This window comes from Callionymus lyra, chromosome 5, assembly GCF_982586985.1.
Source record: "Callionymus lyra chromosome 5, fCalLyr1.hap1.1, whole genome shotgun sequence".
Classification (NCBI taxonomy): Eukaryota; Metazoa; Chordata; class Actinopteri; order Syngnathiformes; family Callionymidae; genus Callionymus; species Callionymus lyra.
The window spans coordinates 18,836,939-18,855,918 of NC_141822.1; the positions used below are offsets into that span (position 1 = coordinate 18,836,939).

Below are 18,980 nucleotides of genomic sequence, written 5' to 3' on the forward strand. Positions count from 1 at the left end.
AGAAAAGTCAGAAATCTATGGAACAACCTTTAAACGTTCAGACGATTGACATCTGTACTCAGGATGTCTTAAAAAACAAGCGGCTGAGAAAGCAATTCAGCAGAGGCTCAGAAAAACCTTGGGTCGAGCTCAGGAAACGGTATTTTCCAGGAAGTACAAAGACAACGTTTTTGACTTTAAGATTATTTTTTTCATTCGACCTATCAGTCACATTCACACACACAAAAGAGAAAAACGAGATCGGAGGACTGTCGGCAAATGGATTCAACATAAAACGATCAGAGGAAAACCTAAGGCACTCTATTTTTAAAGATCACATTTATTTTTTTGCCAAAAAAACAAATTCTTCGAAGAAGATAAAAGAGACAAGGAATGTTGATCTGCAGTTCCAAAAAAGGTCTAATGGTCTAAAAAGGAGATAGTAAACTATAAACAGAACCAAGGTTGTTAATGAAGGCTTCAAAGAACGACCTTGTTTTTGTTGTCAAACCTCTTTTGTAGAGAGAAATTACAGAGCGAACTGTAGGAACACATCTAAGTGGGCGGCACAATTGTATTTCAATGGAAAGAGATACAACATGCATCTTCTGGTGTTGTAGGGGCAACATGCAGAAACAAAAGGAACATGGTCCAAGCATCATGCTTTGTGGCACACAAAATAAACATGCTAAATGTTGTTAATAAAGTAAAAATGTATTCTTGAAATGAACATTTTGAACACTGAATTTAGGTGATGAGGCGCACTGTCAATTTTTGCGAAATTGAGGATTTAGTTTGAGCCACTTACACCCAAAAGTAAAGCGTTTCTGCATTTCTTGTTAGAAATTGACCTTAAGTTGAATTAACATTGAATGAAAATAGTACTTTGATTTAATAACACTGGGCCGTCAGAGAGAGGCTCTTTATAAGGGTGGAGGATGTGATCCACTATCAAGTCCAGTTATAGTTGACTTAATTAAAGTCTGACCATTTACAAAACTTTATTTTAGGAAAAAGATTTTCATTTTCGCAAAACAATGTCGTCCAAAAATAGATAAAAATAAAAATAAAGATGATTAAAAATATATACACTTCATAGATCTTTCTTTGAACTTTCAATGGAATTCAGACTCGGGTTCCTTCTCTTCAAGACAACCTTTTTGTCAATGACTAGACTCTATTTTCACCATCTTTTCACTTTGCAAGGAGAGAAGAAGGATAGAGTTTTAATTTGAAGGAAATTCTAAGCAGTTTTGCCAAGTGATCAATCAAGTGAGTGTTATATTATTGATCCCTTGGCAAGCTAGTCTTCACTGAAGCAAAAAAGTAATGATTTTCATCATAGGATACACTTCAACTATAAGAAAGAGAATGGGGCGGGGGGTACACACTGTAGGACTTTTAAAATTCCTCACAAAAATTGATATTTCGTCAACATACCCTTTGTTGCCAATAACCAATGTTTTCTGTAAGTCTTCACAAGGTTTTCACTCACTGTTGCTGGTATTTTGGTCCATTCGTCCTCGCAGATCTCTTCTAGAGCTGTCGCTGGTCAACACAGACTTTCAACTTCCTCTAAAGATTATTGGCAGGTTTAAGATCTGGGGACTTGCTGGGCCACTCCAGGACCTTCAAATGCCTCATACAAAGTCACCCGAATGTCACCCGGGCAGTGTGTTTAGGAGATTTTTCAATGAAAATCTAACGATATATGGCCCCGTTCATTCTTCCCAAGCTGGTGCAGGTTTTTACAATTTTGTTTCTAGTGTCCTTTGACCAGTCTGGTCAGGTTCTGGACGAGGGTCTTTCCTACTGATGACCAGTTCAAACAGGTGGTGTTTACACAGGTAATGAGTGGAGGAACTAGGCGCCTCTTAAAGAAGAAGTTCCAAGTCTGTGAGAGGCAGAAATATTTCTTGTTTTACAGATGATTTTAATGATTAATTCATAAAAATAATCATAAAATGTGATTTCCTGGACTTGTCTCTCACAGTTAAAGTGTACCTTTGACAGTTACAGGCCACTCTTAACATTTTTTTGTCCAACATTTCTTGAAATATCCTCTAAATAAATAATGAACACATTTTCATTTAACAGCACTTGATCAACTATTATATCCCGTTTGAATTTCAGACCAACTACCATTTTAGTTCAAATAGTTTTCTTTCAATCGCCTCTTCCTACTGCTCTCTTTTCCTGCGTGGAGGTACTCGAAGGTTCCTTTTGTCATTCCTCGCTCAGATGATTCATCAGGTGAAGAAGTTTTGTTCACAGCCGAGGAATCCTGTTTGTAAGATGAAAAAAAAAGACAAGGTCGAGTTTAAATAAGAGTCCATGTCACAGAGTGGGGCGGATGGAAGCTCAGATACATTTAAAAATAAACTGCACTGTCTGTGTGTGTGTGTGTGTGTGTGTGTGTGTGTGTGTGTGTGTGTGTGTGTGTGTGTGTGTGTCCTGGTGTGTCGAACTTCCGTGAATAATTGACAGAGCTGGCGGGGAGAAGGTGGCACCCACAGATTCTTTTGTACACAGGAATTCTCCAGCTGAAGGTGTTTTGTGTTTGTGGTCTGTGATGTGTCAGCAAACCTGCTGGACGACATGAGCCAGAAACACGACCTCAGGGGGTCTTATAAGTTTTCACAAAGCGCAGCGAGGGTTTAAAAAACATATACAGGCGAACTGTGAGAGGTGCCTATAGAGAGATATTTTTGAAATTCAAACTAAATCTGATTCATTTTACTGCATAAAGTTAGATGGAAAATACTATTGTATTAGTTTGTGGAGGTATTCATTAAATTAAATTAAATGTGTTTAAGTATTCCGCTGATTAATGTGCCAAAAGGAGTCAAATAAAATGATTTAAAAGTTCTAAGAATGACTAAGAAAGAGCTTTTTTTTTGTAATGAGAAAAATAACGATACATATTTATTTATATGTGATAATAATAATTATAAATTAATAGTATTGCAACAATACCGAATTTTAAAAAAGGATACATACAAAACTAAATGGTTTTTTTTAAATCATTGTACAGTTTAAAAATGTGTTGTCTTAAGGCAAACACAATTATAGTTTATCTTTTGTCTGCACTCTGGGCCTCTAACTGGGTTCTCTGCATCCATCTGGCCCCGGATCTTTTCTGGTGTGAACTCATTTATCTCCACATCAGAATGCAGAAAGAAAATGATCTCTATTAAGACACAATGTTGTGAATAAATAGTCTTTTGCACAGCTGGCTTTTACATACTCTTTTTTTATTTTGAATAAATCCTAATACATTGTGTTTCAATTTATCTGCTTGAGACCCTGGCTCCTGCATGTAAGCGTTATAGGGTGGTAAACTGCAGGAGAGTCATCAATTACATACATTTTTACAAATAAATTATTCTTTTATTTATGCATTAAAGTATCAGTTGCATATTTAAGGGATGGAATTATCAATCATTTGGTGTGATTTTGTCTTAAGAAATGTCGTTAGGTTAAACAAGAAGGTCCTGAAAAGTGGTATCTTGCTCGATTCAAGAAGATGAATTCATTATTTTTGAACGATCTTTACTCAACACATTCCTCCTCATTTTTACTTGTATTTATTTCGTCTTGTTTGTGGCGTTAGACGTGTACGTAAAAATCCATCCTGTTTGTATGTAAATCACAAGGAATTGCAGCAGAACGACAAAAAGTCCAATCCAAGGAAGATTAGTTAAGGGACGAGTATTAACCACAGACTCTATTTAAATGACTTGCGTTTCTCATTTCCTCGTCTCTTTCCTCCCTTTTGTGTGGCGGTGTAATGAATTCTTGTCCCTAATAATTAAAACTCTGGTACATTCCCTCTGTTGCAGCACGGGCTGGGAATAGATTCTTTTTTTTTCAAAATCTTCTTTTTATTTTTGTGCCACACACAGGATCGTTTAAACCGTCTCACCTGAGGCTGTTGCATTAAAACTCTTTATGATGTTGAGTTAAAGCTGTGACGCCGCCTGCAGAGGTTTTTCTGTGTGAGGGAAGGACGAAGCTGAGCAGCAGCAGCAGGCGCAACGATGTGGTTACCGAGTTCATATCGCCACTACTTCACTCCTCTATGTGTGTGTGTGTCTGTGTGTGTGTGGGTGTGTGTGTGTGTGTGAGTGGTGGAGCAAAAAAAACACACGTTAATGTTTTGCTGCCTGCGCTGACATTCAGCAACACAGCTTAAGGTCACACTGAAAAATGATGTTGTTGCTCCCGCTGATCATTTATTCCATCTGCGATGTCTCTTGACTGGGAGCCTGAGGTACGCAGATAAAGCAGCTGCGTTGCCAAAAAAAAAGAAGAAGCTGTTCTCGTTTATCGTTTATAATTCCCTCTCGTGTCTTGTTTCCTCATCGTTCTCCTCCATGAAGTAATGTCTCTGTGTGTGTGTGTGTGTGTGTGTGTGTGTGTGTGTGTGTGTGTGTGTGTGTGTGTGTGTGTGTGTGTGTGTGTGTGTCGTGTGTGTCCCACAGAGCAGCTCGAGCATTTGGAGAGTACCTGTCCCATACACACCCTGAAAACAGAAAAGGATCAGGTCAGCCTGCTCCCCCCCAACATCTCCACGTTTCTCCTGCTGTGTATTCATGCTGTCGCCTCTTCTTCATCCAGCGTTCTCACTCCTTCTTTACTCCCCCCTCCTCCCCTCGCTCCTGCTCAGCTGCAGTCGTCTGCAAGTATCACAGCTTTTACATGTGACCAAAAATGCTTTATTTTGATTCCTTTTGTTCAAAACTTTGCTTCTCAGCATCTCTGGTTTCACCTTGTCCGTGCTCGAGCTGCATTCATTTCTGACCATATATGCAACAAATGTGTATTTATGTCATTAGAAACTGCAAATCATGAACATTATATTCAAGCAAATGTACTGTGATTGTGTTTAGTAAACCTTTCTGAAGGGGCTTCAGTAAATACTGAGAGTCTAGTTGTTACAGAGGGTAGTTAAAAGGTTTTTCTTGATTATTTTTTTAAAAAAAGAAAGAAAATTACAAAGTTATCTGAAGACACTTTACCTTAAATAACATTATATAAGGGGAGAGAAATACAGGTTCCGGTGAATTAAAATGGGCGACATCGGGGAGGCAGAAACCTCGAGCAGAACCAGGCTCCTTCAGTGGTACTGGAACAAATATTACTTTTGATTTAAATAATGATCATCGATATCAATATTTGTTTAGTGTTTGAACCATCATTAACACTAACTATGTCTCAGAATATTTATGTATAAGGATGTATTTTATGACCAATATTTATTTATCTGATCCTAAAATGTTCTTCGAGATCAAGTTTTCTACTTTGTCAAAAAGACAATCATACAATCAAAGGATAGAATTTTGCGAAGACAACACACACACGATAGAAACTAAAAAAAATAATAATTTGCTTCATAATTTGCCGCCGACCTCACTTTTGCCGGTTAATACAGTCAAAAGGACATACCCATGACATACTACACAACTACATGTACTGTAGGTTCTTGGTGGATGTTTATATTTCATTCTGAGCATAATTAAATTGTTTGTATTCCTGCACCACAAACTAGTTCGAGGTACACCTTATTTTCAATTATTATTCCATGACCTTATTGTTTCGAAAAAAAAAAAACTAAAATAAAATAGCATGAACAAGCAAACATTAAGTTCATGAAAAACACAACTCACCATAACGCTGAGTCAGCAGAGCCCTGGGCCGGTTTCTCTGAAACAAGATGGTCCATATTGTTTTTGTATTTTACAAATTTTCACTAGTTTAAAGGGTAATTGTTCAGTGAACTTGACAAGCGTCTTAATGTGTGCATTCTCGCAAAGTAACTTACAGTGGAGAATTTTCAAAATAAAACGTTTTTGAAAATCAATAAAACAAAGATTGTATTCATTGCTTTTTCTTTCTGTGCGGTCCTGGTTACAAATGCCTCACGGGCCATTACCTGGACCGGTTCTGACCTGATTCAGACAACATCTGTCTCCAGAATATTTATCCTTATTTTTAAGATGATATAAGTTAATTTCCCAAAAGAAATGGGACAAGTCTGTTTATTAGAAAACTAGCTTAAGTACCCAGCGTTGCCTGAGGATATAAGATACAAAACTGAAAAAAATATTTTAAATGAAAAATTCAACGACCATGTAATTTAGTTTAAAATCAGTGTCCTTTTAATATGCATGGTTTTACTTAAAAGAGCGTTATTTTTGGTCGATCGCAACACATTTCTGGAAAGAAGTGGAAGCTGCTAACGGCTAAAAGAAGGACAAAAACGTTGGCGAACTTTTAAACGGCAGTAACTTGCCTAATATTTTAGCTGCAGGGTAGTTTAATTTAGTTTAAAACCTTCCTTGAAACAAAGAAAATTAGCCTATTATGCTAATAATAGATTTGTTGGCGCACAACTGTTTTTGGCCTTTTTTGGCTTCAGGATTTGTCCAGACACTGAGCAGTTCATGGAGTCCATTAAGAGTTCTGTAGGAAAGAGAAACCAAGCGACTCAAGTGCGACAGAGATATAGGCGAAGTTGAAATTTCGCATCGATTACGCTGCTTCTCCCCCACCAAAAATAAACAAATGCTTTTATTTTGCATTCCAGGTCATCTTCTGTGTGAAACCTTGGTGGGTCCCGACCCAGAGTCACCGAGCGACACCATCGGCCCGGACAACAACAACCACCCGTGCAGCAAGAGCGCGGAGGACCACCCTTCGAAGGGCCTCGTCGACTCCTCGCTAGGGCCGCCACGCCAACAACCTCCTCCGTCCATCACCGTGTCCAGCAAGCGCCTGTCCCTGGAGCGCAGTTTCTCGGCCGAGGAGGACGAGCAGAAGAGCGTGGAGTGCACGCTGCAGCCCGCCCGTGTGTACACCATCACCTCCCAGCACGGAATGCTGATGAGTGCCAGTCGGGGGAGCAAGGAGAGCCTCGAACTGGACGTCTTGAAGGAGAAGTCTGCGGGCGGAGGGCCGGGATCCAAAGGTCCCTCCAGTTTAACCAAGCCCTCCAATTCTCCCTCCTCCAACTCATCGTCTCCCACCCAGTACCACCATGGCAGTGGTGGGCGTGGAACCAGCAGCAGCAGCGGCGGCAGTGTCGGTGGCAGCCACCACCACGGCAACTATCACCACAGTAACCACCATCACCACCCGCCGGGACCCTCCGGCGCCGACACGAGCGGAGGAGCGAGCACGAGCCAGCAGCCGTCCAATCTGACGGCGTCCCACTCCCATCACGGGTCGCACCACCACCACCACCTGTCCCAGCCGCCCCTGCAGACCTCGGTCAGCGCCCACAACATCCGCGGCTGGGGCGAGGGCGGGAAGGGGGAGGTGGAGTGCGGTGGGTTGGCCTGCGAGTCCTGCGGCGGCGCCCCGTCCCGGAGTCAGGGTTCCCTGGACCTGGAGAGCGCCTCGCGAGAGCCAGGCAAGCAGCACCGACGCCTAGAGAGGATGTGGAGTGTGGACCGGATGACTGGGCTGGAGAGAGGTGAGAGGGTCGGAGGACACACAGGAAGGGAGAGGCCTTCAAATCCATCGGGGCTCTGAAGGGGGTCTTAAGAGCAGATCGTTTATAAAGTCACAGAATACAAAACAAATCGCAGATTTGTACCAACTTGCAGCAAGAACTAAAAACAAAGTGGTTCCCTCAATGTAGAATCTTTACACACTAATGGTGCCATAATAGGAACGGAAAAATGGTTGAACAAAACATTATATCTTATCCGATTATCAACGTTTACCGAAAATGATTTCATACGTTTGAGCTTCGCTAACAAGGCAAAGCTAGGAGCAACAAAACCTCCTTAGATGTAGATCTATGGATTAGTCCACAACACGGGGGCCAAACTCAATAAAACAAGGTGCCAAAATCTTTCAAACAGTTTTGGCCGCCTTTCCAAAAATCTTTAGATTTATTGAACTGTATGTGACAGGAAGGGGAAGTCTAAGTGCAACGTTGTCAATCTTGGAGGCTTGATCGTAATAATCTGTGTGGTCATCAGTTGGGGTGTGTCCCACATTTTGCACTTACACTTTTTCACTTATTCAATTTTGAGTGCACAAGTGCGTCCCAATAAGCAGTGTGCGGAAATGTAGTGCATAATGAGCACTCAATTGGCGCACTCAAATGGCCAGAAAATTGAGTGTGGATCGATGGACACTTTCCGCCCTTAACTGCCGCCATCTTAGTGACGTAGATGATGCTTAGCGGAAGCTACTTTACACTGATAGTTTTCCATCTTCCGGTTTCAATCAGTATTAAAAAGTAGTAGAAGAAGAAGCTGTCGATTCTGGTTAGTGTGTAGCAGCAGTGTTTGAGACAGTACTACCCTTTGCCCACTGGCCAAGTACATGCACTTATGCATCTTAATGTGTACTAAAAAAACAGTGCACTCAGAGAAGTGCGCGATGTGAGACAGAACCTTGTACTTTTATTAGAAGTTAATACATCTCTTAAATCTGTATTTAACTTAAACACTGGCATCATTTTATGTCACAACATGAACATTACTCTACTTTCATTTCAGTCAACCATCCAGTCTGTAACATCAAATAACTCGGCGGGTCAGATTTAGCCCCAAACATGTTTGCTCCTTCCTTCACCACAGGATTTTTAGACCCGTGGCATCAACGGTTCTTCTCGGCCGATGCAGTTTTAGCGTCTCAGTTTGCTCATGTGACAGAAAAGAAAACCCAAAACACAGCCAGATGGAGGGTTTATATCTCCACCATGACTACCTCACAACTCAGCAGTCAGAGCGGACTTGGGTGTTGGAGTCGCCTTCGACAGATATTTACAAGTCTTAGTACGACAATATAACTTGCTTAGCTATTCAGGACGTGTGCGTGTACAAACTTGTAGTAACTAACAAAGTAGTATCAGAGCACAGTTGTAATCTTAAACAGGGATCATTTTGCTCATTTAATTTGTTGTTTCTGTTTAAGCTAGTCCAGGGGCCGGCGAACCCACAGCCCCACATGTGACTCCTGCAGTTAAGAGAGGCCGAATTTAAAGGAAAATATATATATATATATATATATATATATATATATATATGAAAAAAGAATCCCTTTCATAATATATATTTATTTCCTTTTTAAAGACATTTAAATGAAAAACTTTTTTTTTTCTTAATCAAAACTTTCAAAGTAAAGAGTTTTACATTTCTAGGTGGCAGTATTTGTTGAAAAGTCAAACAAAAACATTTTAGCTTTATTGAAAATCACAGATCATTTTTTTAATCTCTAATGTTTTAATTAATTAAAAAAATGTTTCTGTTTTTATATATAACATTTCATTGGACTATTAACTCTTGTAGAGTTTATCATTGAAATGGATTTTGCAGCTCCATTGAGTTTTAATTTGGTAGGTCAAGGTTATAGATGGCTTTTGACGTGGTATACTAGAAATAAAACTCGGATTTTGTTTGCTCACTCCCGACCAATCATCAGCAGCCACGGGTCACTAATCTGTATTCCAATTAGCTCCTTTTAGGGAGTCCAACAACTTTGAATTAAATGTTTTTTCAGACTCTTTTAAAAGTGGAAACATTGCGTTTATGCCTCAGACAAACATTCCAGGACCACCGGGCCCTGGTGTAACGCCCACTGTTATCATCCACAGATTATTTAAAACCTAAGTAACTTCTGTGACTGTCTAAAAGTGTATTTTACAGTTGAAACAGCATTGATCAAACTGATATATCATACCTAAGCTAAGTAGAGAAGGTGGGGGGGGGTCGTTGATGTTGAATGTGACGTGGTGGTCTCATCGTCTCACCTCTCTGCTCTCTCTTGCTGTGTGTCTCCCTCTCTCCATCTGTGGAGTGGTGGACTGTGAAGTGCTGTCGCCGGTTTTTCTGTGCCGCCATATTTCAAATCAACTTCTCCCGACGTTTCCCCGACGCGGGACGTAAATATAGAGTTCCTGCTTCCGATCGGAGTCACATTTTGTCCGTCTCTCTCTCCATCTGCAGACGACACTAACTGGTTCCCGAAGGAAAACATGTTCAGCTTTCAAACTGCCACGACGACCATGCAGGCGTGAGTGTTGACCCTCGCACAAACACACACACACACACACACATGTCTGTGATTTCCTTCTTTACATGAACAACAGTTTTTAGATGGATGGACCCACTCAGGCTGGGATTGATTTTCATTTCATTACTGATGAGAATCCGTGTTCACAGAGAACAATCCATGACATGAATATTTAATCAATTCATATGATCTGTGAGTGAAACGAAAGATTCTGTGTAAACAATGAATCTTTAAATGTGACAACTGTTCCTATAGATGGTTAAAGCATCAAAGATTTATTTACAATTGTCATTTTATAGTCTTTCCATACATGTGTCTATCTGTGTGTCATTCATTTAACCACCATCTACCTTATGTATCCATTCATCATCCCACCCATCCCCCCATCTATCCATTCATCCATCCATCCACCCACCCACCCACCCACCCACCCATCCATCTATCCATCCATCCATCCACCCATCCATCCATCCACCCACATATCCATCCATCCATCCATTTATCCATCTGTTCAGCCACCCATTCATCCATTTATCAACCTATCCTTTCATCCATGCATTGATCCATCCATGCATCCATCTACCCAGCCATCCACCCACCCGTCTATCCATCCATACATCCATCCATTCCTTTATTTATCAATCAATCCATTCATTCCTCCATCCATCCATCCATCCACTCATCTATCCTTCCATCAATCCATCCATCCATCATCCATTCATCAATATATCCATCAATCCATCGTTGCATTGATCCATCAATGCATCGATCCATCCATCCAGCCATCCATCCACCCGTCTATCCATCTATCGACCTATCCATACATCCATCCATACATCCATCCAGCCATCCATCCACCCGTCTATCTATCTATCGACCTATCCATACATCCATCCATACATCCATCTATCCATTCATCCATTGTTTTACTATCCATCCATCTAGCATTTAATCCATCCACCCATCTGTTTAACATCCATACATCCATATTTATTTTTGGGCAAATATATCGTTTCAAAAGTCAGCATGAGTGACAGTCTGTGCACATGTGACAAAACGTGTTAAAATGCAATAAACCGCAGAAGCTGGGGTGAAGGTGGGTGAGTTGCCTCTCGTACAGAAGATGAGTCATTAAAGACTAGAGTTAAGACTTAATACAATTTCCTAATTGATGGAAATGAGTCTGAATAAAAGCATTTTTGGCACCAACTCATTTGCCCCTCCCTCAGCATGAGTCATAGAAAACATATTGAAAACAATAAAGAAAAATGTTCTCAGTTTTTCTCTTGTGTTTTCAAAATCACTTCGACAATATGAATAATAAAATATAAACTGAAAGTGAGATACAGCAACTGAGGTCAAACAATCCAACATTGTAATTCCGTCTGTGTTGTTGTGATTATTCCTTCAGCTACTCCGCTGTGTTTTAGCTCACTGGTGCTAAAAATGTGTTTTCCTCTCTCCTCTTTCTGCATGCTAATTCCTCTTGGGACATCAAACCAGAATATCGTGAGTACTTCTTCTTGCTTCCATTTTCCTGGACGTGTCTGCAAACTTCAGGTGGTTTTCGCTGCATGCACGGACTCAAAATAATAATCAGGCACAAATGTTTTTGGTGCCAGTTGGAAAGTGGGGGCTTGAGTCCTGATTCTGAGTAGGAGGGAAAAAAAATAAAACAATGGATGCAGATATTGGCAAGCATAACAAACACAATCCACTGCAGGACAGTAAATCCATCAGACTCAAAGTCGGCCCGGGTGTTGGCTGACCCGTCTGCTCAAGTAGACTTCGCTGTGGATTGGACAAACACAGCCCGTCTCGCTTTGAGTTGGACGTCAGAGTGGATCGGTTTCCTCTAATTACCAGCAGATCTCTAGAACGCTGTGATAAATGCCGCCGCCCACTCGCAGCGTGGGAGGACGGATCAATAAGTTATCTTTACTGACATTTCACGCTAATCTTTTTGCAAACGTGTTACCTTTACATACGTTTGCTTAAAGCTAAATATAACAGTATAACCTAGCAACCAGGGTTTATTGAAAGCATCTCCAGTTACTGAAGAAAATACCTTTTTTAAAGGTATTTTTGTTGGTCTATTCTCTATATAAATGTCACTCCTGTTTATAGATCTCATAGAAGAAACTATATACAGATATAAACAGATGGTCAGTGACGTTAAGATTTTTTGAAACACGACAACAAGATTGTCTTATTAGTATTTCCACTCCCAAAATAAGAAAGAACGGTCATCCAAGAGGAGAGCGTAGAGAACATACATACCAGGGAGTGACGATTATAATCTGGCGCCTGTTGCTGCAGGAGAGGTGGCTGTCAGACATGACAGTTTGAGGTCTACAGCATCACTCTTGTGTGTCTTGTGTGATACAACTTGGATTTATGAAATCCATCAAAGGAAAAGAAGCCACACTTGAAAAGGTTCACCTGGAAAAAAAGTGTTTAATGATGAGAAAAAAATTGAATGATTTATTGTTTAGGTTAAGTTGCAGCTTAAAAATGACCACTATTGGCAGTGAGAAAATAAATATATGATTAAATTACACTAAAGTAGGAAAACCACACTGTAATTAAAACATATATTCAAACAAAAAGTTTAAGAAATATATTTATTTAATGTATTTGGGGCTTTTTTTTTTCCTATTCCGAATGTGTTTTAACCTATATTTTAATTTTCCATCCAATCTTTTTTTTTTTCCTGCCCCATATTTTCTTCGTATGCACGTTAAAGCTGGCGATGTTCTATAGCTAAGTAACTATGGAGAAACAATAGTGGCATGTTTAGTCTTTTCAATAAGTGCTTCAAAAGTCCAAATCATGATAACTTTAATGAAGTTTTTTATTTGAGTAAATACTGTATGTTTTAATACAAAACAAAGGATATATGGTTCTTTATTTAAATACAATCTTTTTTTTTTATGAATATACATTCGTGGGAATATGAAGCAGGAGAAAATGTCTCTTGGTCGCATTAGAATAACAATGTGTCTCTAGTCTTTTCTCTACCTTGACTTGTTTTATACGGATGAATGAAAGTGTGTCTTTGTGTTAAGTTGTGTTGTTTAGCACAGGAGGCTTTCAAGGATGTTGTTCATCATCATTTTATTCAATATAAATGGAGCAAAATGAGTTTCAACAAAACAACAAAATCGAAATCCTGGAGCAGGGAGAAGGAAGAAGTCCTAAAGTCCAGGAGAGCCGTAAACTATTGATCTAGATGGATGACAATAATAATGGTGTGACATGTGTGTACAAGACGGCTTCAGTAAACACGACCATCAGTTCAGGGTCTACGTTTAAATCCAACAACAGTTAAACATCACAAAGAAAAATCCAACACGGATCATTTTGACTCAAAGCAAACAATTCCAGCGCTCGAACAATCACTGGAGGCTGCTGTTCCTACAACAGTGTCTCCTTCCTTGCAGAAATAAACCCTGCAGCTAAAAGCTTGTCCCGGTTTATGCCATCCCTCGCCACGCCAGCATTCTCCCTCTCTCATCCTTTTAATACTGTGCCACGTCCTGGCAGGACTTGCCGGGGATTTGTGCGGGTAAAAAAAAAAATGAGAGAGAGGCAGCAAGACTCAACAGAAGTCAACCTTCGGTACCAAGTGGTCTGCAGGCCTGCGTGAAACTCTTCTGTTTGTTTACCACCGAGACTAATCTGTCAAGAGGGTCTGAGAGGCTGCAGGTGTGAGCTGCGTGTCAATAGAAATCTGTTAGAACAGGTGAGCCACCGTGGAGGCTTCGTGTCGGGACTTTACTCATCATGTGAGGGGAAGAAAGATGATAGTGTCGAGATTCAAAGAGTGGAGGTGACCTTGGATGATTTAACGAATGATTTGTGGTGCATTTTATAGAAGAAGCAAGATGGTGATGCGCTAGAGTCAGAAAGATTTAGAACACAATGTAGAATAGACACACAAAACAGTGATAAGATATCTTGTTACAGGTTGGGAAGAAGTCGACTGAGATTGTTACCTTTGAGTGAACTACAAACCAGGACTGACTAAGTAAACGTTATATGGAGATTTTAAAGTAACCATCGCTGCAAAACTCTGGACTATGAAAAGTCACAATTCAATGCACATTGTACATAGTTTTGGTTTGATTATATAGAGCAAGAAACATGGTTTGACTTTTTTTGTAATCACTGCAGTAACACAACAACATCACAAGAATCCTTCTTTTTTTTTTAAAATGAAACGTGTTAAGTTTTTTACTAGAGCTGGACCCAAGTGCAGATGCAAACAACCAAAAACAGACCAAATAGTTAATAAAAAAAAAATCTTAAGTGTCCTGACATAGTCCGAAGGAAAACAGAAGTTGGGTGGAGAAAAAAAACGAGCAGACTGAAAAAGACAAAGAAAGCGGTGATTAGAAAAAACACACACTGCATAAAACCACAAAAAGTAGGCTCAGGCACAAGGAGGACAAAAACACCAATAAACAAGGAAGAACAGAAATCCAAGCGGAGAGTGTAGAGAACGTACATACAAGGGCGTGAGGTTTTTAATCTGGCACCTGTTGCTGCAAGAGAGGTGACTTTAAGCTCTGCTGCTGAGGTGGTGATTGTTTGACCAGCTGCAGCTGTCGCAGAGCAACAGGCGCCGTGGAACTCAGGAAGCAGACAAGACAAACAAAATAAGTTTCAAAATAAAATCGTGAGACAAGACATGATGACAATCTATTGTTCTTTTAACACCACTATAAAATCTGCTGTTGTTGTGTTTACAACACTAACAGTAAATATGTTCTCTTTATGACTTTCTTTAACTACTTTCACTTATACACAAGCTGACACAATACTACACTAGTGACTCAGTGTGACTGATCTTTCCACAGTAGGACCCTAAATATTTAAGTTAAACTTTCTATTTGTGGTCTTCAGTCATAACATTGTATTTTCTTTTGACACAAATTGTGTGTTTTTTGCGTGGCTGGTTGTGTCAGCGTGATACTATGAACTGTTATATGGTGGATATTTATTAGTACCCGCCGACTTCCTTCTATGAAAGGGAGAGATAAAGGGCGAAGTGACGTGTGCCATAAAGAACTCTGAATATTCGTTGTATTTTCATGTGACATGTTACTAACATGACCATAGTGGCAGTGAAACTGACACAGAGCACCTCAGGTCATGGTAGATGTCATTCAACTAGTTGTTAGTCAGTGGATCATCACAAAAGTTCTAGAAATACTTTATGAAGGTTGAAAAACAACCAAGTGCTGCTTTAATGTATTTGACATTAATCTCGAAATGAACATAATAAACACGACTTTATTCTCGTAATGTTAAAAACATTTCGTCTGAGAGGCAAAAATACTACAGTGGCTCAAAAGTGCAAAACAAATGTACAAACTCTGGAACAAAACAACATTTTCTGAAACTAAATTACAATTTTCTGGAACAAATTTATAAACTGAAAAAAAGTAAAAAACTATTTTCTCAAACTACAACCTCTGACCTAAATTACAATTTCCTGAAAATAATTTACAAAGTCTTAACCTAAATTACAGTTTTCTTAAACAAATTAACAAAATATGATATAAAGTAAACACATTTACAAACTCTGAAATAAAATAAGAATTTCCTTAAACACATTAACAAACCCTGAAACAAAATAAGTATTTTCTTAAACACATTTACAAACTCTGAAACAAAATGAGAATTTCCTTAAACACATTTACAAACTCTGGATAAAAAAAAGAATTCCCTTAAACACATTGACAAACTCTTAAACAAAATAAGAATTTTCCTGAAGCAAATTTACAAACTCGGAAACAAATTAACAAATTCATGAAACACAATTATAAAATCGTAAAAAAAATGTTTACAAACTCTTTTTCTCTCTAATAATACTCTTATATATAATATTTTTTTAAACTTTAACAAATGTTGGTTCTGAGTTTGTCAATTTCTTTTGCACTTCAGGGACAGCAATTAATACTCCATTGTAATGAACAAAACATTTAAATCTGATTTATTTAAACAGCATCACGTGGCACGAGAAATATAAATATTCATAAAGTAAAACTAGATGAGATGAACTAGTAATAAATAGAAAACAACATTTGATCGCACTTCACTCACGGACCCTCAGATCGACCAAAACACAGACACGACATTGTCCACATGTCATGTCATTAGCCTCGAATTTAATTTAATGAATTTAAGGGATTGAATCCTTCTGATGGATCAAACCCTTCCAGCAGGTTTTAGCAACAGCAAGGTTGCTGGTTCCACTCAGGCCCAGATGCTCCGTCACACAGAGGCAGATGGAGACTCTGACACTTGCCAGTACATCTCAACTTCCCTGACATGTCAGTGTCATCCATCTGCAGTGTCTCTGTCACTCTGTTTGCCACTGAGCCAGAGTGACACGTTCGACGAGGAAACTTTTATTTTTGTAGGCAGCACATGAAGTCTGGTTTTTTAATGAATATAAGAAATTCCCCAAATAATGACGACTCTAATGTTTGATGGTGACGGTTCAGCCGTCGCATGGTCTTCAGGTTCTTCCGTGTTGTCGTCTAGATCTCATTAACCGTCTGTCTTTCTCTGAACTTGACGCACCAGTGTAACCATCCATCTGTCTGACAGCTTCAGCTGGAAATAGAAGAAAAAAAAAATGTTGACTTTGGTTAATTAAGATCTGTCATGAAAGCAGCTGCAATTATGCTTTTTGATTGATTTCCTGAGAGGGATCATTCCGGACAAAGTGCGGAGACTTTCCCTTCTTTCCAGTGTTCTCCTTCAACCCGGGTCATCACGGATATACATCACGTTGACACGCCAACTCCTCGTGTAGAGCTTATTTGTCATTAGCATGGACTGAAGCGTGCTGCTCGCACGACATTAAGGAGAAGAAGATGAAGGGACGTAAATCTGCAAAAGACATCACGTCAACATTAACTCTTCACAGACGACAGCCTCGGATACTGAAGCTACTTTAAAAGTTTGCCGTGACAATAGAGACGATGGATTATGATGTGACTGTGTAATTAACTGACACTTTTGTGTTCACATCCCTCCAGAGACTAATTTGTAGTTATTTGGCAACTAATGTGAAGCAAACCCAGCTCTCCTGATGTTTCAAATAATTCAAGACGCAGTAAGTCCATCATCAAGACAATGTTTTGAAGTATTTACTTTATAAAATTCTCCCCCGTCTGAAATCCCAGCGAACAAGAGGTTACAAGAGCGGAGTCCATAATGACATTATAATGGCTTCACTCCTCCTCCAGCCACCTGTATTCACACCAACTTTTTTTGTACAAAGAGTCCCTTGGAGGTGGAGACTCCCTGGATTGGTGATATGAAGTGACAAACCTTGATGTTTAACTAATCACAGCAGAGTGGGTGTGGTTATGGTAAACAAGATTTCATCTCCAGAATTTTTTCTGCAGTGGGTGGGACTTAAGATCATTTTCTAATGTAAATATTTGAATGAAAAGAGAGTTTTGTAAAAAAAAAAAAAGACACATACTGATGAGTACAATAGAGTAAGTAACAATGCATTTATTCTTATAAAGCGCTTTTCCAGACCAGGGTCACAAAGCGCTTAAACAATGAAAATAATACTCCAACATATATAGGTCCGACATTACTTAGATAAACAATAAAATCAACACATTAGTTGCCCTTTAAGATAATATCCACATAAAAGAGGAGGGGGACGATATCTATGTTGTCCATTTCTGGTGTCAAACGTTGCCACCTTTTTGTGCAGGCATATTAATTGTCTCTAAAAAAATTTAAGGAATAAATAACACAAAATCTGTCTAGAAACTTGAATAAAAAGTTAGCCAGTCTTTTTCTGGGGTTAGATTGTGTTTGCTTGAGATGGCGTGCATCAGGAGGCTTTGCCAGGCGAGTTCTAATCATGTTCAGAGAAAATGACACCAAAATCTAAATGATGCACTGTTTTCTTTTCAATTATATTTCTACAGTGAGTTAAAAAGTTGTGTGAGTGTGAGTACTGTACGAGCTGATTATCTATTAACATATATTGTTACTGTCTGTCATTTAGCATATTTGGCTTCTCATTTAAATCTCGTTTTTAACACGGACCAAAAATGAATCAAGTTTAGATAAATAATAATAATAAATACCCAGACATTTCTTTACTTTTCAAACTTTTATTTTATTTTTGTTTTTTGTGTACTTAAAATTACCTTTATGTAACTCACATTGGAAACCATTAAAGTTGTTCTAGAAATCCAGGTTTCGTGTTAAAACTACAGGTAGTCTATGTGGTAGATTCAAGTGGAGACGTATTAGACGTTGTTTACATACATCGTACATTTGCACACAGGTTCTGTTTGGTATTCGTTTTAGTCTTCACTGAGCCGGTGTTTCAGTCACAACGTTTTGAAACCAGGTCCAAAAGTGAATGAATGAAAAACTCTGGATCGATCTATGCAGTTGAACCTTTTGAAACTGAAGAATGGGTGTTAAATCAAACTGACCCTCCTTCAACATTTTGGCAGAATCAAAAGAAAAAAATCGTTGTGTTATGTTCTGGTGTTCAAATGCAGTTTTAGGTCAAAATTATTGCATTAAATAAAGTCCTATATATTGCTAGCTTGATGCTGCTATGATAATAACAGCGTGTTCTGCCGCACTGTCTACATGAAGAGGATAAAGTATATCTTAACATAAGTAATTCAACTGTAAAAGTCCATTCCTTCAAAATAAAAGTCGTCCGACAGGACTGGTGACAGTGTTTGTCGGGGTGTAAATGATGCAGAAAAACCTAAAGAAGTGAGTTTTTCCAACTGCTGTAAAAGTCCGATGATTCATCAGGAGACAAATCCACAGACAAGAGAGCCTCGGAGCCTCAGAGCGCCCCCGTCAGCACAGACGTGGACCCTCAGACTTGCTCCTCTAATGATCTAATTCTGTAGCCGAAGATGTTTGACACTAAACACTTTTTTACTTCTCTCTGT

At 39.2% G+C, this 18,980-nt stretch overlaps 1 protein-coding gene across 5 annotated transcripts in view; it reads left to right on the forward strand.

Moving 5' to 3' along the window:
- Nucleotides 1-18,980, forward strand: part of nsmfa (NMDA receptor synaptonuclear signaling and neuronal migration factor a) — a 50,558-nt gene that overhangs the window by 15,103 nt on the left and 16,475 nt on the right. For 2 of the 5 annotated variants that reach the window (XR_015711332.1, XR_015711333.1), the window contains exons 2-4: nt 4,464-4,525; nt 6,569-7,456; nt 9,945-10,017. The gene's annotated coding sequence lies outside the window, so the exon portion shown is untranslated. Of the gene's footprint in view, nt 1-4,463; nt 4,526-6,568; nt 7,457-9,944; nt 10,018-11,426; nt 11,521-18,980 lie in introns of those variants that run through there. The other 3 variants (XM_087791346.1, XM_087791347.1, XM_087791348.1) reach the window with 2 other exon arrangements.